We start from the raw sequence: 25,238 nt of genomic DNA on the forward strand, positions 1-25,238 counted from the left end.
TTATATAAAATATTTTGAAAAAATATATATACAAAGTATATACACGCAGTACAGACCAAAAGTTTGGACCCACCTTCTCATTTAAAGATTTTTCTGTATTTTCATGACTGAAAATTGTACATTCACACTCAAGGCATCAAAACTATGAATTAACACATGTGGACTTATATACTTAACAAAAATGTGTGAAACAACTGAAATTATGTCTTATATTCTAGGTTCTTCAAAGTAGCCACCTTTTGCTTTGATGACTGTTTTGCACACATTTGGCATTTGCTTGACGAGCTTCAAGAGGTAGTCACTGGAAATGGTCTTCCAACAATCTTGAAGGAGTTCCCAGAGATGCTTAGCACTTGTTGGCCCTTTTGCCTTCGCGATGTGGTCCAGCTCACCCCAAACCATCTCGATTGGGTTCAGGTCTGGTGACTGTGGAGGCCAGGTCATCTGGCCTAGCACCCCACCACTCTCCTTCTTGGTCAAATAGCTCTTACACAGCCTGGAAGTGTGTTTGGGGTCATTGTCCTGTTGAAAAATAAATGATGGTCCAACTAAATGCAAATCGGATGGACTAGCATGCCGCTGCAAGATGCTGTGGTAGCCATTCTGGTTCAGTATGCCTTCAATTTTGGATAAATCCCCAACAGTGTCACCAGCAAAGCACCCCCACACCATCACACCTCCTCCTCCATGCTTCACGCATGAAAAACGCATTACACTCACATGACACTTGCATTACACTCGTCCTACTCTCCTGAATTAAAATCGGACCACTTTTAAAATCGTTAGTGTGACTCTAACCTAAGGCTCGGCTCATGTTAATCCTGCACTCTCAGCTGAGCACTTAGATTGGGGTTTCCATGTAAATTCCCCAAAACCGCGATTCAGACAAAATCCCAGAGGGAACAACTCACTTATGAGGCAAATGGGGTCACTTTGGACTGGTCTGTGTTCCAGCAGTGTCCTATCATTTTAGGCATCTTTTTAGCGCACAAGTGTGGGCGACCACAGATCTGTGAGCACCTAAAAAGATGGATACCACCGGAGCAGACGCTAAACGGAGTACGAAGTGTCTCCGTCTGCCTCATGGTATGTAGTTCCGTTGGGGTCTCCTCTAAATTGCATTTTTGTGGGATTTACACAGTAAACCCAATGTAAGTGCTCAGCGTAGAACAGAAGAATGTGATCCCAGCTTTATACTAAAAGCGATCAAAAGAATGTTACCAATAAAAACTAAATTTATCCCACACAAAACCAGCCCCCACTGAGGTCCGTCATCTGTCCCTGGAACTATACGCGATTTCCACATAACTGCTGAACCAAAAATTCTGGAAAAGCAACATGGCTCCTGCCCCCTCAAATAAAATCCAGTGAATTCTGCACTCCAAAATGCAAATCCCCCCCTCCTTTTGAGCCCCACTGTGCCTAAACCACAGTAAGTGTCCACATGTTTGGTGGTACTGTAATGGAGAGAAGACACTTAATTTACATGTGCGTATCACTAGAAGCACAAGCTGGGCTTAATGTATGGGGCTTTACAATATATGAGGGCTATACACAGTATGGTGACACAATATATGGCTACAAGACTGGCAGATTTGCAATTCTCCAGAAAAAAAATGCCTGGCATGGATGTTACAAATTAGTCACTGCAACCACAGATGAATTCATTGAGAGGTGCAGTTTCTACAATGGGGTCACTTTTTTTTTTCTGCTGTTCTGGCACCTTCGGGGCCCTGCAAATGTCGCCCTCAAACTATTCTAACAAAATCTGTGCTCGAAAAGCCAAATAGCGCTCCTTCATTCTCAGCTCTGACGTGTGGCCTAACAGTAATTTCTGACAACATATGGGGCAGCACCACGTTTGGGATAAATTGTGCAAGAGATTGTGGGGTCTAGTTTCACCTATTAAGCCTTATGTACCTTTGAAAAATTTGCAGCAAATACAAAAATTGAATTTTTACCACTAAAATGTCATATTTCCACGTCTCAATGTTATAAAATTCTGTGAGACACCTATAGGATCAAAATACTCACTAACACCCCTAGATGAATTCCTTGAGGAGTGTAGTTAACAAAGTGGGGTCGCTTGTGGGATGTTTCTGCTATTTTCACATGTCAAGGGCTCTTCAAATGCGACATGGCATTCAAAATTTAGCATTCTGTCCTAGCCCTGCCTTGTGCCCAAGCAGAAGTTTTTGACCACATATGGGGTATAGTTGCATTTGGGACAAATTGAAAATTATGGGGTCCAATGTCTAAACGGTGCTCCTTCCCTTCCGAGCCCTGTCGTGCGCCCATATAGTAAGATTTCTCCACATATGGAGTATTGTCGTACTCAGTAGAAAATGTACAACAAATTTTTGTGGTCCATTTTGACCTTTTACCCTTGTTAAAATAAAATATTTGGGGCTAAAAGTACATTTTTGTGGGTAAAGTGTGATTTATTTATTTTTTCTTGTTTCTCAGCTCTCCGTTATGAACTTCTGTGAAGCACCTAGGGGTTCAAGGGTATCACCACACATTTAGATACATTCCTTAAGGGGTCTAGTTTCAAAATGGGGTCACGTGTGTTTTTTTTTTACAGTTTAGGCACATAAGAGGCTCTCCAAATGTGACATGAAGTCCACTCTTGATTCCAGCCATTTTTGCGTTCAAAAAGTCAAACGCCGAAACAGTGGTTTTCCTCCACATATTTGGTATTGACATTGACAGGAGAAATTTCACAACATACTTTAGGGTCTATTTTTTCCTGTTACCCTTGTGAGAAAAAAAAATTGGAGCTAAAGTAAAATTTTTGTGATTTTTGTGAAAAAAAGGTAAATGTTCATTTTTCCTTCCACATTACTTTAGTTCCTGTGAAGCGCTGGAAGGGTTAACTCCTTTACCCCCAAGGGTGGTTTGCACGTTATGGACCGGGCCAATTTTTACAATTCTGACCACTGTCCCTTTATGAGGTTATAACTCTGGAACGCTTCAACGGATCCCGGTGATTCTGACAATGTTTTCTCGTGACACATTGTACTTCATGATAGTGGTAAAATTTCTTTGATATTACCTGCGTTTATTTGTGAAAAAAACGGAAACATGGCGAAAATTTTGAAAATTTCGCAATTTTCCAACTTTGAATTTTTATGCAATTAAATCACAGAGATATGTCACACAAAATACTTAATAAGTAACATTTCCCACATGTCTACTTTACATCAGCACAATTTTGGAACCAAAATTTTTTTTTGTTAGGGAGTTATAAGGGTTAAAAGTTGACCAGCAATTTCTCATTTTTACAACACCATTTTATTTTAGGGACCACATCTCATTTGAAGTCATTTTGAGGGGTCTATATGATAGAAAATACCCAAGTGTGACACCATTCTAAAAGCTGCACCCCTCAAGGTTCTCAAAACCACATTCAATAAGTTTATTAACCCTTCAGGTGTTTCACAGGAATTTTTGGAATGTTTAAATAAAAATTAACATTTAACTTTTTTTCACAAAAAATTTATTTCAGCTCCAATTTGTTTTATTTTGCCAAGAGTTACAGGAGAAAATGGACCCCAAACCTTGTTGTACAATTTGTCCTGAATACGCCGATACCCCATAAGTGGAGGTAAACCACTGTTTGGGCGCATGACAGAGCTTGGAAGCGAAGGAGCGCCATTTGACTTTTTAATGCAAAATTGACTGGAATTGAGATGGGACGCCATGTTGCGTTTGGAGAGCCACTGATGTGCTTAAACATTGAAACCCCCCACAAGTGACACCATTTTGGAAAGTAGACCCCCTAAGGAACTTATCTAGAGGTGTGGTGAGCACTTTGACCCACCAAGTGCTTCACAGAAGTTTATAATGCAGAACCGTAAAAATAAATTTATTTTTTTTTCACAAAAATTATCTTTTCGCCCCCAATTTTTTATTTTCCCAATGGTAAGAGAAGAAATTGGAAACAAAATAGTTGTTGCACAATTTGTCCTGAGTACTCTGATACCCCATATGTGGGGGTAAACCACTGTTTGGGCGCATGGGAGACCTCGGAAGGGAAGGAGCGCCGTTTGACCTTTCAATGCAAAATTGATAGGAATTGAGATGGGACGCCATGTTGCGTTTGAAGAGCCACTGATGTGCCTAAACATTGAAACCCCCCACAAGTGACACCATTTTGGAAAGTAGACCCCCTAAGGAACTTATCTAGAGGTGTGGTGAGCACTTTGACCCACCAAGTGCTTCACAGAAGTTTATAATGCAGAACCGTAAAAATAAAAAATAATTTTTGTGAAAAAAAATGATCTTTTCGCCCCCAATTTTTTATTTTTTCAATAGTAAGAGAAGAAATTGGAACCAAAAGGTTGTTGTACAATTTGTCCTGAGTACGCTGATACCCCATATGTGGGGGTAAACCACTGTTTGGGCGCATGGGAGAGCTCGGAAGGGAAGGAGCGCCGTTTGACTTTTCAATGCAAAATTCACAGGAATTGAGATGAGACGCCATGTTGCGTTTGGAGAGCCACTGATGTGCCTAAATATTGAAACCCCCCACAAGTGACACCATTTTGGAAAGTAGACCCCCTAAGGAACTTATCTAGATGTGTGGTGAGCACTTTGACCCACCAAGAGCTTCACAGAAGTTTATAATGCAGAGCCGTAAAAATAAAACAAAAATTTTTTCCCACAAAAATTATTTTTTAGCCCCCAGTTTTGTATTTTCCCGAGGGTAACAGGAGAAATTGGACCCCAAAATTTGTTGTGCAATTTGTCCTGAGTGCGCTAATACCCCATATGTGGGAGGGAACCACCGTTTGGGCGCATGGGAAGGCTCGGAAGGGAAGGAGCGCCATTTGAAATACAGACTTAGATGGAATGGTCTGCAGGCGTCACATTGCGTTTGCAGAGCCCCTAATGTACCTAAACAGTAGAAACCCCCCACAAGTGACCCCATATTGGAAACTAGACCCCTCAAGGAACTTATCTAGATGTGTTGTGAGAACTTTGAGCCCCCAAGTGTTTCACTACAGTTTCTAACGCAGAGCCGTGAAAATAAAAAAATTCCCCCCAAAATTATTTTTTAGCCCCCAGTTTTGTATTTTCCCGAGGGTAACAGGAGAAATTGGACCCCAAAATTTGTTGTGCAATTTGTCCTGAGTGCGCTAATACCCCATATGTGGGAGGGAACCACCGTTTGGGCGCATGGGAAGGCTCGGAAGGGAAGGAGCGCCATTTGAAATACAGACTTAGATGGAATGGTCTGCAGGCGTCACATTGCGTTTGCAGAGCCCCTAATGTACCTAAACAGTAGAAACCCCCCACAAGTGACCCCATATTGGAAACTAGACCCCTCAAGGAACTTATCTAGATGTGTTGTGAGAACTTTGAGCCCCCAAGTGTTTCACTACAGTTTATAACGCAGAGCCGTGAAAATTAAAAAATCTTTTTTTTCCCACAAAACTTATTTTTTAGCCCCCAGTTTTGTATTTTCCCAAGGGTAACAGGAGAAATTGGACCCCAAAAGTTGTTGTCCAATTTGTCCTGAATACGCTGATACCCCATATGTTGGGGTAAACTCCTGTTTGGGGACACGGGAGAGCTCGGAAGGGAAGGAGCACTGTTTTACTTTTTCAACGCAGAATTGGCTGGAATTGAGATCGGACGCCATGTCGCGTTTGGAGAGCCCCTGATGTGTCTAAACAGTGGAAACCCCCCAATTATAACTGAAACCCTAATCCAAACACACCCCTAACCCTAATTCCAATGGTAACCCTAACCACACCTCTAACCCAGACACACCCCTAACCCTAATCCCAACCCTATTCCCAACCGCAAATGTAATCCAAACCCTAACCCTAACTGTAGCCTTAACCCTAACTGTAGCCTTAACCCTAACTGTAGCCTTAACCCTAACTGTAGCCTTAACCCTAACTGTAGCCTTAACCCTAACTGTAGCCTTTACCCTAACTGTAACCCTAACCCTAACCCTAACCCTAGCCCTAACCCTAACCCTAGCCCTAACCCTAGCCCTATCCCTAACCCTAGCCCTAACCCTAACCCTAGCCCTAACCCTAACCCTAGCCCTAATGGGAAAGTGGAAATAAATACATTTTTTAAATATTTTTATTTTTCCCTAACTAAGGGGGTAATGAAGGGGGATTTGATTTACTTTTATAGCGGGTTTTTTAGCGGATTTTTATGATTGGCAGCCGTCACTCACTGAAAGACGCTTTTTATTGCAAAAAATATTTTTTGCGTTACCACATTTTGAGAGCTATAATTTTTCCATATTTGAGTCCACAGAGTCATGTGAGGTCTTGTTTTTTGCGAGACGAGTTGACGTATTTATTGGTAACACTTTCGGGCACGTGACATTTTTTGATCGCTTTTTATTCCGATTTTTGTGAGGCAGAATTAGCAAAAACCAGCTATTCATGAATTTCTTTTGGGGGAGGCGTTTATACCGTTCCGCGTTTGGTAAAATTGATAAAGCAATTTTATTCTTCGGGTCAGTATGATTACAGCGACACCTCATTTATATCATTTTTTTTTATGTTTTGGCGCTTTTATACGATAAAAACTATTTTATAGAAAAAATAATTATTTTTGCATCGCTTTATTCTGAGGACTATAACTTTTTTATTTTTTTGCTGATGTTGCTGTATGGCGGCTAGTTTTTTGCGGGACAAGATGACGCTTTCTGCGGTGCCATGGTTATTTATATCTGTCTTTTTGATCGCGTGTTATTCCACTTTTTATTCGGTGGTATGATAATAAAGCGTTGTTTTTTGCCTTTTTTTTTTTCTTACGGTGTTTACTGAAGGGGTTAACTAGTGGGCCAGTTTTATAGGTCGGGTCGTTACGGACGCGGCGATACTAAATATGTGTACTTTTATTGTTTTGTTTTTTTTATTTAGATAAAGAAATGTATTTATGGGAATAATATATATTTTTTTTTTTCATTATTTAGGATTTTTTAATTATTTTTTTTTACACACTTGTAAATTTTTTTTTTTACTTTTTTACTTTGTCCCGGGGGGGACAATACAGATCGGTGATCTGCCAGTTTGCACAGCACTCTGACAGATCACCGATCTGTCAAACAGCGCTGCAGCGTTACCAAGTGCCTGCTCTGAGCAGGCACTTGGTAAGCCACCTCCCTCCCTGCAGGACCCGGATCCGCAGCCATCTTGGATCCGGGATTTGGTGCAGGGAGGAGGGTAGGAGACCCCCGGAGCAACGCGATCACATCGCGTTGCTGCGGGGGTCTCAGGGAAGCCCGCAGGGAGCCCCCTCCCTGCGCGATGCTTCCCTGCACCGCCGGCACATCGCGATCATGTTTGATCGGTGTGCCCGGAGGTTAATGTGCCGGGGGCGGTCCGTGACCGCTTCTGGCACATAGTGCCGGATGTCAGCTGCGATAAGCAGCTGACACCCGGCCGCGATCGGCCACGCTCCCCCCGTGAGCGCGGCCGATCGCCTATGACGTACTATACCGTCCTTGAGAAGTAAAGCCCACCCCACATGGACGGAATAGTACGTCTAATGGCAGAAAGGGGTTAATAAACTTCTTGAATGTTGTTTTGAGTACTTTGAGCGGTGAGGTTTTTAGAATGGTTTCGTTTTTGGGTATTTTCTGTCATACAGACCCATAAAAGTTACTTTAATTGTGATTTGGTCTCTAAAAAAAAATACTGTAGTTTTGTAAATTTTGTTGGAAGAAGTAGAACTTGCTGATCAACTTTTATCCCATATAACTTCCTAAAAAAAATTATATTTAAAAAATGATGCAGATGTAAAGTAGATATGTGGAAAATGTTCTTTATTAACTAGTTTGTGTATAACTTTCTGATTTAAGGGCATGATAATTAGAAGTTTGAAAATTGCAAAGTCATATCTAACAAATGTTACCACTATTATGAAGTACAATATGTCACAAAAACAATATCAGAATCAGTGGGATTTGTTGAAGCTTTCCCAAGTTATTGCCACAAAAAATGACACTGGTCAGGTTTAAACAATTTGGCCTGGTCATTAAGGTCAAAATTGGCTTGGTCACTAAGGGGTTAAAGGGGTTATTTGGGAGGTTTTCTCTACTATGGGGCTAAGCACTGTTCGGCGGGCAGTTGTTAACGACCTGACTGTTCTGCCATGTAACGATCTCTCCCAGCTCAAAGTGGTCACTTCCTGTGAACTCTCATCGACTGATCAGTTTATTTTCTTCATGTTGATTGTCAGCTGTTCGCGCATAGAGTTAGTGCAATTTACACAGCATGAGCTGGTGTATCAGCAGTGCAAAAAAACTCTGCAAGTGGCTCTGATTTCCAGCACATACACTGGATATCTGTGGCACTAGCAGACTTATCTCACTGCACTTTTCATGCAGTGCAAATTGCACTAACTCAATGCACCTGTGCTAGACAGTGGTGAGGCGACTATCAACATGAGATTGGCAGTGATGCCCCATCAACAGAGCAGGGAAGAAGAGAAAAAACTAATCTGTCGACATGACATCACTAGTGTTGAGCATTCCGATACCGCAAGTATCGGGTATCGGCCGATATTTGCGGTATCGGAATTCCGATACTGAATTCCGATACTTCCCGCGTATCGGATACCGGAATCGGAAGTTCCCAGAATTCAAATTGAACGCAGCAGCCAATGAGGAATGAATGAAAGTGTGGGCACATCCTGTTTAGCATGGTGGGCATGTAAGTACTGGCAAGGCTTGGATTGGCTGCTGAAATGATGTCACTCTGCACTATAAAAAAGCGCTGCCGCCATTTTGCGCTCACTCTGCTGTGATTTCAGTTAGGGACAGGACGCTGTGTTCTAACTGAGGGCCAGTTGAGCTTGCTAATTGCTTTATTTTCCTTTCCAAAGGCTAATTTAGCAAAACGCTGTGTGTTCTTCACTGTTCACCTTGCTCTTGCCTTGCAGCGCTGTTTTAACAGCGTTCTGCAAGGTCTCTGTGTGTGTGTGTGTGTGCAGCTCACTCTGTAGTCTGTGTGCAGCCATATACCCGGTTGTATTCAGCTCAGGGGGGGTTCACACTGCCTCACACAGTTGTTCTTTTTTGCTCTTAGTGCAGCCTGCTGCACATTTTTTCTCAAATTTCCTATTAGTGTTTTTCCACCAGTCTCCAGCTCTATTGTGGAAAAACACTACATAGGATAACCTAGAGGGGGGTTTTTGGGCCTTGCAGCGCCGTTTACGGCTGTCTGCACGGTCTCCGTGTGAGCCCAGCTCGCCCTGTAGTCTGTGTGCAGCCATAGCCGGTTGGATTCAGCTCAGGGTTCGTTACTGGCTCATACCTTGAGAAAAATTTTCCTTTTTTTCAAATAGTGCAGCCTGTTTAAAATTTGAAAAAAAAAATTCCTATTAGTGTCTTTCCACTCGTATCCAGCTAAATAGTGGAAAAACACTATATAGGATAACCTAGAGGAGGGTTTTTTGGCCTTGCAGCGCCGTTTACGGCTGTCTGCACGGTCTCCGTGTGAGCCCAGCTCGCCCTGTAGTCTGTGTGCAGCCATAGCCGGTTGGATTCAGCTCAGGGTTCGTTACTGGCTCATACCTTGAGAAAAATTTTCCTTTTTTTCAAATAGTGCAGCCTGTTTAAAATTTGAAAAAAAAAAAATTCCTATTAGTGTCTTTCCACCAGTCTCCAGCTCAATTGTGGAAAAACACTACATAGGATAACCTAGAGGGTTTTTTTGGGGCCTTGCAGCGCCGTTTACGGCTGTCTGCACGGTCTCTGTGTGAGCGCAGCTCGCTCTGTAGTCTGTGTGCAGCCATAGCCGGTTGGATTCAGCTCAGGGTGCGTTACTGCCTCATACCTTGAAAAACAATTTCCTTTTTTTCAAATAGTGCAGCCAGTTTAAAATTTGAAAAAAAAAATTCCTATTAGTGTCTTTCCACTTGTATCCAGCTAAATAGTGGAAAAACACTATATAGGATAACCTAGAGGAGGGTTTCTTGGCCTTGCAGCGCCGTTTACGGCTGTCTGCACGGTCTCCGTGTGATTTAAACTAGCTCTGTAGCCCGATCTGCACCAAAAAAAAGGTTAAGTTCACCAAACACAACTTACACTTGTGTAGGCCACATTTGAAAAATAATAAAGTTTAGTCCACAATTTACAACATTAGTGTTTCTTACACCTGTTAGGAGGAGCATTACAGGAATAAGCACACTAAGGCCTTAGTACTTTTCTGCTTATCTTTATCTGTCAACCAAGATGAAGAGGGCAGGGAGTAAGGCACGTGGGCGTGGGCGCGGAGCAGGGAGAGGAGCAGGGAGAGGACGTGGTGATTCTGTGCCTGCTGCGGGCGCCGGTGACTCGTCGTCACTCAGTTTCAGCAGGGAACAGTCCTTCATGCGCAGCTTTGTCGGAGAGCGCCGTGCACCGCTGCTGCGTGAAGACCAAATTGAAGCCGTTGTCGGGTGGATGGCAGCTAACGCCTCGGCATCGACTTCAGTTAGTGCCACATCCTCTCAGGCACAGAGCACTGGAGAGCAGCCATCTGTCTCTTCACCACCTGCCAAATTGGCCAGGCAGTCAGAGAGCCCAGGACAGGAGCCGTCTCTACTTCTGTTCTCTGAATCTCTTGGCTTGGAAACAGGGGGCCAGCCAAGCAGCATTGGAGAAATGGAAGAAGAGGCAGTGTGCAGTGATGCCCAACACCTTTTTCTCTCTGACTCTGAAGAGGCAGGTGGGCCAGTGCCTCCGGTGACCACAGCGCAGTACGCATCTGATGATGAAACTCAGGTGCCGCTTTCTCGTGCGTACTGTGCTGCTGAGACTACCCAGGAGGAGCAGTTGGTGGCAGAGGGTAGTGGAGATGATGAGGTCCTTGACCCATCGTGGCGTGAGGAACAGGAAGGTGGTGGGAGCAGCTCAGAGGAAGAGCTTCCTCTTACGGGCCAAAGAGGGAGAGGGAGGGGGAAGACTGCGGAGCCTGTAGCCTCCACTTTGGCACCCGTTAGGAGCCTGTCTCTTTCCAAAGCCAAAAAGGGCGCTCCCAAGACTTGCAGTGCCTGGTCCTTTTTTGACACAGTTGCAGATGACATTTGTTTTGTCAAATGCAAGCTGTGTCATCATAAAGTAAAAAGAGGGAAAAATGTCAGCAACCTCAATACCACAAATATGTGGAAACATGTGCGGACCAGGCACGCGGTGGAGTTACAGAAACACACTGAAGATGTAGGCCAACCAACAGCGGCAGCTACCACCTCTTCAGCTCGTGTTGCCTCTTCCTCCAGCTCACGCACAGCTGGTTTGGCTTCCTCCCAGAGACCTTGTGTAATTCCACCCACAGCACCACCTTCCCAGTCATCCTCACACTCCCAGTCTACTCTACAGCCATCGGTAGTACAGGCATGGGAGAAAAGGCGGGCATTCTCGGCCAACCACCCCCGAGCACAGGCTCTGAATGCAGGCATTGCCAAACTGTTGTCCCTGGAAATGCTCTCGTTCAGGCTGGTGGAGACTGACAGCTTCCGTGACTTGATGGCATTGGCAGTCCCACAGTACAAGGTGCCCAGCCGCTTTTACTTCAGCAGGCAGGCTGTCCCTGCCCTGCACAGGCATGTTGAGGCAAACATAAAACATGCGCTACTGAACGCCGTCAGTAGCAAGGTCCACCTCACCACCGATGCGTGGACCAGTCAGCATGGACAGGGGCGATATGTTTCCCTCACTGCCCATTGGGTTAATGTTGTTGAGCCAGGTACAGATCGTGCGAGTGGCGCAGGACGTGTCCTGCCCACTCCAAGGATTGCAGGAATCCAGTCTGTACGCATCGACTCCTCCTCTTACACCAGTTCCTCTGATTCCTCTCTGCAGGATCCGTCACAGTCCACCCCCACATGGACCCGTGAACGTTTACCTATGACCGACATGAGCACAGCCGTGGCCAAACGTCAGCAGGCCGTCTTGAAACTAGTTTCATTGGGGCATCGAAGCCACACAGCGCAGGAGCTCTGGAATGCCATAAAGCAGGAGAGCGATGTGTGGTTACTGCCAGCGAATCTCCAGCCAGGCATGGTAGTGTGTGACAATGGCCGAAATCTGGTGGCAGCTTTGGCCCTTGGCAACCTCACTCACATCCCATGTCTGGCACATGTGCTCAATTTGGTTGTGCAGAGTTTTCTGAGGGACTATCCGGATCTTGATGCCCTGCTGCACAAGGTCCGCCTAGAGTGTGCTCACTTGCGGCGTTCCAGCTTGGCCAGATCCCGCATTGCTGCTCTGCAGCGCCGATTCCGCCTTCCGGAACACCGCATCATATGTGACCTACCTACCCGGTGGAATTCCACGTTACATATGTTGGAGCGGTTGTGTGAGCAGCAGCAAGCAGTTATGGAGTACCAGCTGCATCAGGCGCAAAGAAGTCGCAGTCAGCGCCGATCAGACTTCACAACCACAGAGTGGGCCACTATGAAGGACGTCTGCCAGGTTTTGCGTCCTTTTGATTATTCCACGCGGATGGCAAGTGCAGATGATGCACTAGTCAGCATGACTGTCCCCCTTATCTGCCTGCTTCAGCAAACTTTGCAAGGGTTAAGGGATGATGTGGTGGAAGAGGTGGAGGATGAGGAGTCACCTTTTCCATCAGCTTCTGGAGAGTCAGCGCCACGTGGTTCCTCACAAAGGGGTACGCAGGGGCCAATTTGTGAGGAGGATGAGGAGGAGTCAATGGAGGAGGAAGAGCTCCGTCCAGAGGAGGGAGCGACACAATTGTCCAGTGGTCAGTGTGTACAGCGAGGGTGGGGTGATGACGAGCGGGCAGAGATCATGTCTCAAGCAGGGGACAGCGTTTCTGGGCCAGTTGGCACTCTGCAGCACATGGTGGATTTCATGCTGCAGTGCCTGAGAAACGACCGCCGCATCGACCACATTCTCAACATGCCTGATTATTGGGTGTTCACCCTCCTCGATCCTCGCTACCGGGACAACGTCCAAAACCTCATCCCTGCATTGACCCGGGAGCGTAAATTGCGGGAGTACCACGACACACTGGTGAATTCCATCATCTTCTCCTGTCCAACTGAGAGGAGTGCTGCTAGTGCTTTACAAAGCAGCTCAGTGCGTCGAGGCAGTGGGGGAGGCTCTGCTCAAAGAGGGAGCAGAAGCAGTGCCTCTGCCCAAGGCAAGCCCAGTATGGCACAACTCTGGCACACTTTTGTGTGCCCGCCCCAAATGTCTACACCATCACCGGCGGCTCCAGTCAGCAGGAGGCAACGGTTCCGTCAGATGGTGACAGACTACATGGCTTGCCCTCTTACTGTACTCCCAGACGGCTCTTCCCCGTTCAAGTTTTGGGTCTCTAAGCTGGATACATGGCCAGAGCTAAGCCAGTATGCATTGGAGGTGCTGGCTTGCCCTGCGGCTAGTGTCTTATCGGAACGTGTCTTTAGTGCCGCAGGTGGTGTACTAACAGACCGTCGCATGCGACTATCCTCCGATAACGTTGACCGGCTTACTTTCCTGAAAATGAACCAGGCCTGGATCTCGCAGGAATTTGCCACTCCTCTGCCTGATTAAGTAATTGGGTGTCATCCAGGTCTCCTGCTGTGTTCATCTTTCTACCACCTGAACTGCTATTCCTGGGCTCCAACACCGCCAGTTGCGGCTCAGAAGTGCAGGCTGCACAGTAAAAACATACGACCCAGTGTTATTGGGTTTCAGTAACGTCAGCTGATCCCCAGCTGTGTAGCCGGCAATGTGTCCTGCGACCGCCACGCTGGCACAACAACCTAAATGTAAGGGAACCTGTCCCCCCCCCCCCCCCCCGTCGTTTGTTACTGAAAGAGCCATCTTGTGCAGCAGTAATGCTGCGCAAGGAAAAGGTAGCTCTTTTTTTTTAGCTCTTTGCACACGCAGAACTTAACACTTATAAAATGTGTTCACTGATACCGTTATACCGTCCCGGAGCTGGGACTTTCCTTCGTAATGTGACGCAGCACAGCCGTCATTCCTACCCCCTTGGTGCCATGCGCTGCCTCCTCAGCGTTGTTTTAAGCTGTCACGGAGCCTGCGCTGTTCTGTTATCCCTTGGGCATGCCCTATTTGCGCTGCCTGTCTTCTGACATAATTTGGTGTCAGGCTGGCTGCGCCTGTGCGGCCGCGGTGCCCGAGATCCCGCCTCGCAGTGTCTTCTGATTGAGTCACACTGCGGGCCTGGGATCCATGGGCATGCGCAGTGCATATCTTCCCCTCGGGCTCTCGCTCATTTCCCTCCGCCTTCTTTAGACTGTGCGCCGTCAGCTGATCCCTAGCATGCCACGGCCGTGACACCGCACAGTCTGAAGAAGAGGGAAGGAGGGGAGTGAGAGTCGAGGTTATGCACTGTGCATGCCCATGGTTCCAAGGCCCGCAGTGGGATTACGTTAGATGAGACTGCGAGGTGGGATCTGGAGCAGCGTGGACGCACAGGCACTGACAGCCTGACACCAAATTATGTCAGAAGACAGGCAGCGCTAATTGGGCATGGCCAAGGGCTAACAGAACAGCGCAGGCTCCGTGACAGCTTAAAACAACGCTGAGGAGGCAGCGCACGGCATCAAGGGGATAGGAATGACAGCTGTGCTGTGTCCCATTACGAAGGAAATTCGCACCTCCGGAACGGTTTAACGGTATAAAGGGACACATTTTTAGTGTTTACTTCGGTGTTTGCAAGGAGCATAATTAAAAGAGCAACCTTTTCCTTTTGCATCCTTAGTGCTGCACAACATGGCTCTTTCAGCTACAAACGTCTTGGGGGGGGGGGGGGTTAAAGGTTTCCTTTCAACTTGCTCCAATCAGGCTTCGGCCTACACTCTGTTCCTCTGCTCCTCCTGCTGTCCCTGGGCTCTAACACCGCCAGTTGGTGCCTGGAAGTGCTGTGTGCACAGTCAACAGTCGCTCCTCTGTTATTGGGGTTCAGTAACGTCAGCTGATCCCCAGCTGTGTGTGCGGCAATACCTCCAATCTGCTCCTCCTGCTGTCCCTGGGCTCTAACACCGCCAGTTGGTGCCTGGAAGTGCTGTGTGCACAGTCAACAGTCGCTCCTCTGTTATTGGGGTTCAGTAACGTCAGCTGATCCCCAGCTGTGTGTGCGGCAATACCTCCAATCTGCTCCTCCTGCTGTCCCTGGGCTCTAACACCGCCAGTTGGTGCCTGGAAGTGCTGTGTGCACAGTCAACAGTCGCTCCTCTGTTATTGGGGTTCAGTAACGTCAGCTGATCCCCAGCTGTGTATCCGGCAACGTGTCATGCGACCGCCACGCTGGCACAACTAAAATGTAAGGGGACCTGTCCCCCCCCCCCCCCTAGGCGTTTGTTACTGAAAGAGCCACCATGTGCAGCACTAATACTGCACAAGGGAAAGGTCGCTCTTGAAATTATGCTCCTTGCAAACGCTGAACTACACACTCATGTAATGTGTCCCCTCACACCGTCCAACCGTCCCGGAGGTGGGACTTTCCTTTGTAATGTGACGCAGCACAGCCGTCATTGCTACCCCCTTGGCACCGTGCGCTGCCTCCTTAGCGTTGTTTGATTCCGTCATGGACCCTGCGCTGTTATGTTATCCCTTGGCCATGCACAGTTTGCGCTGCCCGTCCTCTGACATCATTTGTTGTCGTCCTGGCTGCGCCTGTGCGTCCACGCTGCCCGAAATCACACCTCGCAGTGTCGTCTAATGTGATCCCACAGTGGGCCTGGTATCCATGGCCATGCGCAGTGCATATACTAGCCTCTCACTCCCCTTCTTCACGCTTCTTCAGACTAGGCGGCGTCAGCTGATCCCTAATAGCATGCCACGGCCGTGACGCCGCACAGTCTGAAGAAGCAGGAAGGAGGTGAGTGAGAGGCGATGATATGCACTGCGCATGCCCATGGATCCCTGGCCCGCAGTGGGACTACATTAGATGACACTGCAAGGTTGGATCTCGGGCAGCTTGGACGCACAGGCACTGCCAGCCTGACACCTACATGATGTCAGAAGACGGGCACCGCTAACTGTGCATGGCCAAGGGATAACATTACAGTGCGGGCTCCGTGACAGAACCAAACAACGTTGAGGAGGTGGTGCCCGGCACCAAGGGGGTTGGAATGACGGCTGTGCTGTGTCACATTACAAAGGAAAGTCCCACTTCCGGGATGGTTTGACGGTGTGAGAGGACACATTATATGAGTGTGTACTTCAGCGTTTGCAAGGAGCATAATTTTCGGAGCCACCATTTTCCATGTGCAGTATTACTGCTGTACAAGATGGCTCTTTCAGCAACAAATGCCTGGGGGGGGGGGGTTAAAGGTTCCCTTTCAACTTGCTCCACTGCAGGCTTCGGCCTACACTCTGCTCCTCTTTGATTCCCTGGGTTTCAACACTGTCAGTTGCCACCTGGAAGTGTTGTCTACACAGAAAAAAACACTAGGTGATGTGTCAGTGGGGTTCAGCACCGCCAGCTGTTCCCCTGCTGTGTAGTCGGCAACGTGTCCAGCACAAGCCACGCTGGCACAACAGAACAAAAGCTGCCACCAGTGCAGGCTTCGGCCTACACTCTGCTCCTCTCCTCCTCCTGCTGACCCTGGGCTCAAACACCGCTAGTTTTTGCCCGGAAGTGCTAGCTGCACAGAGAAAAACACCAGCCAATGTGTTAGTGGGGTTCAGCAACGCCAGCTGTTCCCCTGCTGTGTAGCCGGCAACGTGACCTGCAAACGCCATGCAGGCACAGGAACTGAAATTAAAAGGGAACCTGGCCCCACCCCCCCAGGTGTTTCTATGTATAACAGCCACCTAGTACAGCAGTACTGCTGCATTTGTACAAGGTGGCTGACTTTTTCTCCTTGCCCACGTGGAACTCAACACGTACAAAATGTGTCTCATTGAGACCATTCCACTGTCCCTGAGGTGTGACTTTCCTTTGTAATGATACGCAGCACCCCCCTTGGTAGCGTTTCCCGTCTTTTGTCATCATGGTTAGCTGGCTGCGCCTGTGCATCCGCCCTGCTAGAAACAACGCCCCTCGTTGTCATATTTATTTTGTCAGCGAGGGTGTGGTTTATGGGCACGAGCAGTGCATATGTTCGCCTGTCTTAACTCATCTCCTTCCGCCTTCTTCAGACTGTGCGGCCTCCTGGCCGTGGTAGGCGATAAGGGATCAGCTGAGGCCGCCCAGTCTGGAGCAGGTGTAAGGACATGTGTAAGCGGCAAACCTATTTACTGCACAAGGCCACGAATCCCAGCCACGCAGTGTGATTTTTTGAAAACACACTGTGGGTCTGGGATTCATGTCCATCGCTAACCGCAACGGCCGACATGAAATGAGGTCAGAAGACAGGAAGCGCTCACAGCGCATGGCCAAGGGATCACAATAGCGCAGACTCCTGTACAGCAAATAACAACGCTCAGGAATCTGCGCCCAGTACCTAGGTGCAAATTTTGACACCTGTGCTGCGTCTCGTTAAAAAGACAAGTCACGCCTCCACAACTGTTTGACAGTATAATGGGCTAAATAGTGTACGTGTTTTAGTCAGCGTGTGCAAGGAGCAAAACAAATAGAGCAACCTTTTACTTGTGCAGCATTAATGCTGCACAAGGTGTGGCTCTTGTACCTTGCAACACCTGAGGGGGGGGTTAAAGGTAACCTTTGAAATTGGTTCAACTAGGCTTCGGCCTACACTCTGCTCCTCTACTCCTCCTGCTGACCCTGGGCTCAAACACCGCTAGTTTTTGCCCGGAAATGCTAGCTGCACAGAGAAAAACACCAGCCAATGTGTTAGTGGGGTTCAGCACCGCCAGCTGTTCCCCTGCTGTGTAGTCGGCAACGTGTCCAGCACAAGCCACGCTGGCACAACAGAACAAAAGCTGCCACCAGTGCAGGCTTCGGCCTACACTTTGCTCCTCTCCTCCTCCTGCTGACCCTGGGCTCAAACAACGCCAGTTTCTGCCCGGACATGCTAGCTGCACAGAGAAAAACACCAGCCAATGTGTTAGTGGGGTTCAGCACCGCCTGCTGTTCCCCCGCTGTGTAGCCGGCATCGTGTCCAGCACAAGCCACGCTGGCACAACCGACCAAAAGCTGCCACCAGTGCAGGCTTCGGCCTACACTTTGCTCCTCTCCTCCTCCTCCTGCTGACCCTGGGCTCTAACACCGCTAGTTTTTGCCCGGACATGCAATCTGCACAGAGAAAAACACCAGTCAATGTGTCAGTGGGGTTCAGCAACGCCAGCTGTTCCCCTGCTGTGTAGCTTGCAACGTGACCTGCAAACGCCACGCAGGCACATGAACTGAAATTGAAGGGAGCCTGCCCCCCACCCACAGGTGTTTCTATGTATATCAGCCACCTTGTACAGCAGTACTGCTGCATTTGTACAAGGTGGCTGACTTTTTCTCCTTGCCCACGTGGAACTCAACACGTACAAAATGTGTCTCATTAGAGACCATTACAATGTCCCTGAGGTGTGACTTTCCTTTGTAATGACACGCAGCACCACCCTTGTTAGCGCTGCCCGTCTTTTGACATCATTGGTTAGCTGGCTGCGCCTGTGCATCTCCCCTGCTCGAAACAACGGCCCTCGGTGTCTTATTTTTTTGGACAGCGAGGGTGTGATTGATGGGCATGTGCAGTGCATATGTTTGCCTGTGTTCACTCATCTCCTTCCGCCTTCTTCAGACTGGGTGTCCTCATGGCCGCGGCAGGCGATAAGGGATCAGATGAGGCCGCCCAGTCTGAAGCAGGTGTAAGGACATGTGTGAGCGGCAAACATATTTAGTGCACCAGGGCACGAATCCCAGCACCGCAGTGTGATTTTTTAAAAACACACTGTGGGTCTGGGATTCATGTCCATCGCTAACCGCAACGGCCGACATGAAATGAGGTCAGAAGACAGGAAGCGCTCACAGCGCATGGCCAAGGGATCACAATAGCGCAGACTCCTGTACAGCAAATAACAACGCTCAGGAATCTGCGCCCAGTACCTAGGTGCAAATTTTGACACCTGTGCTGCGTCTCGTTAAAAAGACAAGTCACGCCTCCACAACTGTTTGACAGTATAATGGGCTAAATAGTGTACGTGTTTTAGTCAGCGTGTGCAAGGAGCAAAACAAATAGAGCAACCTTTTACTTGTGCAGCATTAATGCTGCACAAGGTGTGGCTCTTGTACCTTGCAACACCTGAGGGGGGGGTTAAAGGTAACCTTTGAAATTGGTTCAACTAGGCTTCGGCCTACACTCTGCTCCTCTACTCCTCCTGCTGACCCTGGGCTCAAACACCGCTAGTTTTTGCCCGGAAATGCTAGCTGCACAGAGAAAAACACCAGCCAATGTGTTAGTGGGGTTCAGCACCGCCAGCTGTTCCCCTGCTGTGTAGTCGGCAACGTGTCCAGCACAAGCCACGCTGGCACAACAGAACAAAAGCTGCCACCAGTGCAGGCTTCGGCCTACACTTTGCTCCTCTCCTCCTCCTGCTGACCCTGGGCTCAAACAACGCCAGTTTCTGCCCGGACATGCTAGCTGCACAGAGAAAAACACCAGCCAATGTGTTAGTGGGGTTAAGCACCGCCAGCTGTTCCCCCGCTGTGTAGCCGGCATCGTGTCCAGCACAAGCCACGCTGGCACAACCGACCAAAAGCTGCCACCAGTGCAGGCTTCGGCCTACACTTTGCTCCTCTCCTCCTCCTCCTGCTGACCCTGGGCTCTAACACCGCTAGTTTTTGCCCGGACATGCAATCTGCACAGAGAAAAACACCAGTCAATGTGTCAGTGGGGTTCAGCAACGCCAGCTGTTCCCCTGCTGTGTAGCTTGCAACGTGACCTGCAAACGCCACGCAGGCACATGAACTGAAATTGAAGGGAGCCTGCCCCCCACCCCCCCAGGTGTTTCTATGTATAACAGCCACCTTGTACAGCAGTACTGCTGCATTTGTACAAGGTGGCTGACTTTTTCTCCTTGCACACGTGGAACTCAACAAGTACAAAATGTGTCTCATTACAGACCATTACAATGTCCCTGAGGTGTGACTTTCCTTTTTAATGACACGCAGCACCCCCATTGTTAGCGCTGCCCGTCTCCTGACATCATTGGTTGGCTGGCTGTGCCTGTGCGTCCCCCCTGCCCGACACAACGCCCCCCGTTGTCTCATATATTTTGACTGCGAGGGTGTGATTGATGGGCACGAGCAGTGCATATGTTCCCCTGTTTTCACTCCCCTCCTTCCGCCTTCTTCTGACTGTGCGGCCTCATGGCCGCGGCATGCGATAAGGGATCAGCTGAGGCCGCCCAGTCTGAAGCAGGTGTAAGGACATGTGTGAGCGGCGAACATATTTACTGCACAAGGCCACGAATCCCAGCACCGCAGTGTGACTTTAGGAAAAGCCACTGTGGGTCTGGGATTTATGGCCATCGTTAACCGCACCGGCCAACATGAAATGAGGTCATGAGACGGCCTGCACTAACAGGGTATTGCCAAGGGATAACACAAGAGCGCAGTTTCCTGTACTGCAAATAACAACGGTAAGGAATCTGCGCACAGCACCTAGGTGTAAATTTGTATACCTGTGCTGCGTCTCCTTAAAAAGACTAGTAGTCACGCCTCCACTACTGTTTGACAGTATAATGGGCTAAATAGTGTACGTGTTTAATTCAGCGTGTGCAAGGAGCAAAATTAAATAGAGCAACCTTTGACTTGTGCATCATTAATGCTGTTCAAGGTGTGGCTCTTGTACCTTGCAACACCTGAGGGGGGGGTTAAAGGTAACCTTTGAAATTGGTTCAACTAGGCTTCGGCCTACACTCTGCTCCTCTACTCCTCCTGCTGACCCTGGGCTCAAACACCGCTAGTTTTTGCCCGGAAATGCTAGCTGCACAGAGAAAAACACCAGCCAATGTGTTAGTGGGGTTCAGCACCGCCAGCTGTTCCCCCGCTGTGTAGCCGGCATCGTGTCCAGCACAAGCCACGCTGGCACAACCGACCAAAAGCTGCCACCAGTGCAGGCTTCGGCCTACACTTTGCTCCTCTCCTCCTCCTCCTGCTGACCCTGGGCTCTAACACCGCTAGTTTTTGCCCGGACATGCAATCTGCACAGAGAAAAACACCAGTCAATGTGTCAGTGGGGTTCAGCAACGCCAGCTGTTCCCCTGCTGTGTAGCTTGCAACGTGACCTGCAAACGCCACGCAGGCACATGAACTGAAATTGAAGGGAGCCTGCCCCCCACCCACAGGTGTTTCTATGTATAACAGCCACCTTGTACAGCAGTACTGCTGCATTTGTACAAGGTGGCTGACTTTTTCTCCTTGCCCACGTGGAACTCAACACGTACAAAATGTGTCTCATTAGAGACCATTACAATGTCCCTGAGGTGTGACTTTCCTTTGTAATGACACGCAGCACCACCCTTGTTAGCGCTGCCCGTCTTTTGACATCATTGGTTAGCTGGCTGCGCCTGTGCATCTCCCCTGCTCGAAACAACGCCCCACGGTGTCTTATTTTTTTGGACAGCGAGGGTGTGATTGATGGGCATGTGCAGTGGATATGTTTGCCTGTGTTCACTCATCTCCTTCCGCCTTCTTCAGACTGGGTGTCCTCATGGCCGCGGCAGGCGATAAGGGATCAGATGAGGCCGCCCAGTCTGAAGCAGGTGTAAGGACATGTGTGAGCGGCAAACATATTTAGTGCACCAGGGCACGAATCCCAGCACCGCAGTGTGATTTTTTAAAAACACACTGTGGGTCTGGGATTCATGTCTATCGCTAACCGCAACGGCCAACATGAAATGAGGTCATAAGACAGGAAGCGCTCACAGCGCATGGCCAAAGGATCACAAGAGCGCAGACTCCTGTACAGCAACTAACAACGCTCAGGAAGCTGCGCCCATGCAAAAAGGTGTTGTTTTCGACACCTGTGCTGCTTTTCTTTAAAAAGACAAGTCACGCCTCCACTACTGATTAACAGTATAATGGGCTAAATAGTCTACGTGTTGCATTCAGCTTGTGCAAGTAGAAAAATTAATAGAGCAACCTTTTACTTGTGCAGCATTAATGCTGCAGAAGGAGTGGCTCTTGTACTTTGTAACACCTGAGGGGGGGTTAAAGGTAACCTTTGAAATTGGTTCAACTAGGCTTCGGCCTACACTCTGCTCCTCTCCTCCTCCTGCTGACCCTGGGCTCTAACAACGCTAGTTTTTGCCCGGAAATGCTAGCTGCACAGAGAAAAACACCAGCCAATGTGTTAGTGGGGTTCAGCACCGCCAGCTGTTCCCCCGCTGTGTAGCCGGCATCGTGTCCAGCACAAGCCACGCTGGCACAACCGACCAAAAGCTGCCACCAGTGCAGGCTTCGGCCTACACTTTGCTCCTCTCCTCCTCCTCCTGCTGACCTTGGGCTCAAACACCGCTAGTTTTTGCCCGGAAATGCTAGCTGCACAGAGAAAAACACCAGCCAATGTGTTAGTGGGGTTCAGCACCGCCAGCTGTTCCCCTGCTGTGCAGCTTGCAACGTGACCTGCAAACGCCACGCAGGCACATGAACTGAAATTGAAGGGAGCCTGGCCCCCACCCCCAGGTGTTTCTATGTATAACAGCCATTTTGTACAGCAGTACTGCTGCATTTGTACAAGGTGGCTGATGTTTTCTCCTTGCCCACGTGGAACTCAACACGTACAAAATGTGTCTCTTTGAGACCATTCCACTGTCCCTGAGGTGTGACTTTCCTTTCTAATGATACGCAGCACCCCCCTTGGTAGCGCTTCCCGTCTTCTGACATCATTGGTTGGCTACTTGCGCCTGTTCGTCCGCCCTGCCTGAATAAAATGCTCCTCGTTGTCTTAATTATTTTGACTGCGAGGGTGTGATTGATGGGCACGAGCAGTGCATATCTTCGCCTGTCTTAACTCATCTCCTTCCGCCTTCTTCAGACTGTGCAGCCTCATGGCCGCGGCATGCGAGAAGGGATCAGCAGAGGCCGCCCAGTCTGAAGCAGGTGTAAGGACGTGTGTGAGCGGCCAAAATATTTACTGCTCAAGGCCACGAATCCCAGCACCGCAGTGTGGCTTTATGAAAAGACACTGTGGGTCTGGGATTTATGGCCATCGTTAACCGCACCGGCCAACATGAAATGATGTCATAAGATGGGCAGCGCTAACAGGGCATTGCCAAGGGATAACACAAGAGCGCAGACTCCTGTACAGCAAATAACAACGCTCAGGAAGCTGCGCCAAGCACCAAGGCGTTATTTTGGACACCTGTGCTGCGTCTCATCAAAAAACCAAGTCACGCATCCACTACAGTTTGACTGTAGAATGGGGTAAATTGTGTATGTCTTTCATTCAGCGTGTGCAAGTAGACAAATTAATAGAGCAACCTTTCACTTGTGCAGCATTAATACTGCACAAGGTGTGTCTCTTGTACTTTGTAACACCTGAGGGGGGGGTTAAAGGTTTCCTTTGAAATTGGTTCAACTAGGCTTCGGCCTACACTCTGCTCCTCTCCTCCTCCTCCTGCTTCAACACGGGCTCTAACATCGCTAGTTTTTGCCCGCAAGTGCTAGCTGCACAGATAAAAACACACGCCATTGTGTTAGTGGGGTTCAGCAACGCCAGCTGTTCCCCCAGTGTGTAGCCGGCAAAGTGTCCTGCAAACGCAACGCAGACACAAAGCTGCCTCCAGTGCAGGCTTCGGCCTACACTCATCTCCCCCTGCTTACCCTTTGCTCCAACACCGCTAGTTGGGGCTCTAGGAAGACAATCTTTAATAGGCAAGGCAACGCATCCGGGTTCCAGCACCGCCAGCTGGTTCTCGGCAGTGTTCTTGTCACAGGTACTCCCTCGTGCCAAGCCTGGTTTCAGCACCGTCAGCTGTTTCCGGGTTGTGTCAACTTCACTGAGACGCCTATGCTTGCCCCGTCGTGGGGCGGTCGAGTTAGCCAACTCCAGGGTGCCTCCAGTTTAGGAGCTTCCTATGTGGGCTGCGTGAACTGGTAGTCAAGGCTGGTTCTGTAGTGCCAGTAGGCCCAGCTCCCCCTGTAGGACTGTTGGGGTTCGGTAACTGCGGCTGCCTCGCGGCCTAGCTGTTCTCTCCTCTCCTGTGGGCCTTGGGGTCCACCACCTGGTTCCAGCACCGTCAGCTGGTTCCGGGCCGAGCCTTTGGCTTAGGTGCCTCCTCCTGGGTATCCGAGTTCCGCCAACGCCAGGCGGTCCTTGGTAGTGCTTTTAAGCGCGGGCACCTACAGCTTAGTAACCGGGTTCCAGCACCGTCAGCTGGTCCTCGGTCGTGCCATTGGCTCTTGCACACTGGGGCAACGCATCCGGGTTCCAGCACCGCCAGCTGGTTCTCGGCAGTGTTCTTGTCACAGGTACTCCCTCGTGCCAAGCCTGGTTTCAGCACCGTCAGCTGTTTCCGGGTTGTGTCAACTTCACTGAGACGCCTATGCTTGCCCCGTCGTGGGGCGGTCGAGTTAGCCAACTCCAGGGTGCCTCCAGTTTAGGAGCTTCCTATGTGGGCTGCGTGAACTGGTAGTCAAGGCTGGTTCTGTAGTGCCAGTAGGCCCAGCTCCCCCTGTAGGACTGTTGGGGTTCGGTAACTGCGGCTGCCTCGCGGCCTAGCTGTTCTCTCCTCTCCTGTGGGCCTTCGGGTCCACCACCTGGTTCCAGCACCGTCAGCTGGTTCCGGGCCGAGCCTTTGGCTTAGGTGCCTCCTCCTGGGTATCCGAGTTCCGCCAACGCCAGGCGGTCCTTGGTAGTGCTTTTAAGCGCGGGCACCTACAGCTTAGTAACCGGGTTCCAGCACCGTCAGCTGGTCCTCGGTCGTGCCATTGGCTCTTGCACACTGGGGCAACGCATCCGGGTTCCAGCACCGCCAGCTGGTTCTCGGCAGTGTTCTTGTCACAGGTACTCCCTCGTGCCAAGCCTGGTTTCAGCACCGTCAGCTGTTTCCGGGTTGTGTCAACTTCACTGAGACGCCTATGCTTGCCCCGTCGTGGGGCGGTCGAGTTAGCCAACTCCAGGGTGCCTCCAGTTTAGGAGCTTCCTATGTGGGCTGCGTGAACTGGTAGTCAAGGCTGGTTCTGTAGTGCCAGTAGGCCCAGCTCCCCCTGTAGGACTGTTGGGGTTCGGTAACTGCGGCTGCCTCGCGGCCTAGCTGTTCTCTCCTCTCCTGTGGGCCTTCGGGTCCACCACCTGGTTCCAGCACCGTCAGCTGGTTCTCGGCAGTGTCTTTTGCTCTTGTACCTTCTGCTCCCCATCCTGGTTCCAGTACCGTCAGCTGGTTCCGGGCAGAGCCT

General features: G+C 49.3%; 1 protein-coding gene across 1 annotated transcript in view; it reads left to right on the forward strand.

Moving 5' to 3' along the window:
• Nucleotides 1-25,238, forward strand: part of LOC138670055 (G-protein coupled receptor 54-like) — a 266,454-nt gene that overhangs the window by 125,913 nt on the left and 115,303 nt on the right. The window lies entirely within an intron of this gene.

This window comes from Ranitomeya imitator, chromosome 1 (genome assembly GCF_032444005.1).
Source record: "Ranitomeya imitator isolate aRanImi1 chromosome 1, aRanImi1.pri, whole genome shotgun sequence".
In the NCBI taxonomy this organism is placed as follows: Eukaryota; Metazoa; Chordata; class Amphibia; order Anura; family Dendrobatidae; genus Ranitomeya; species Ranitomeya imitator.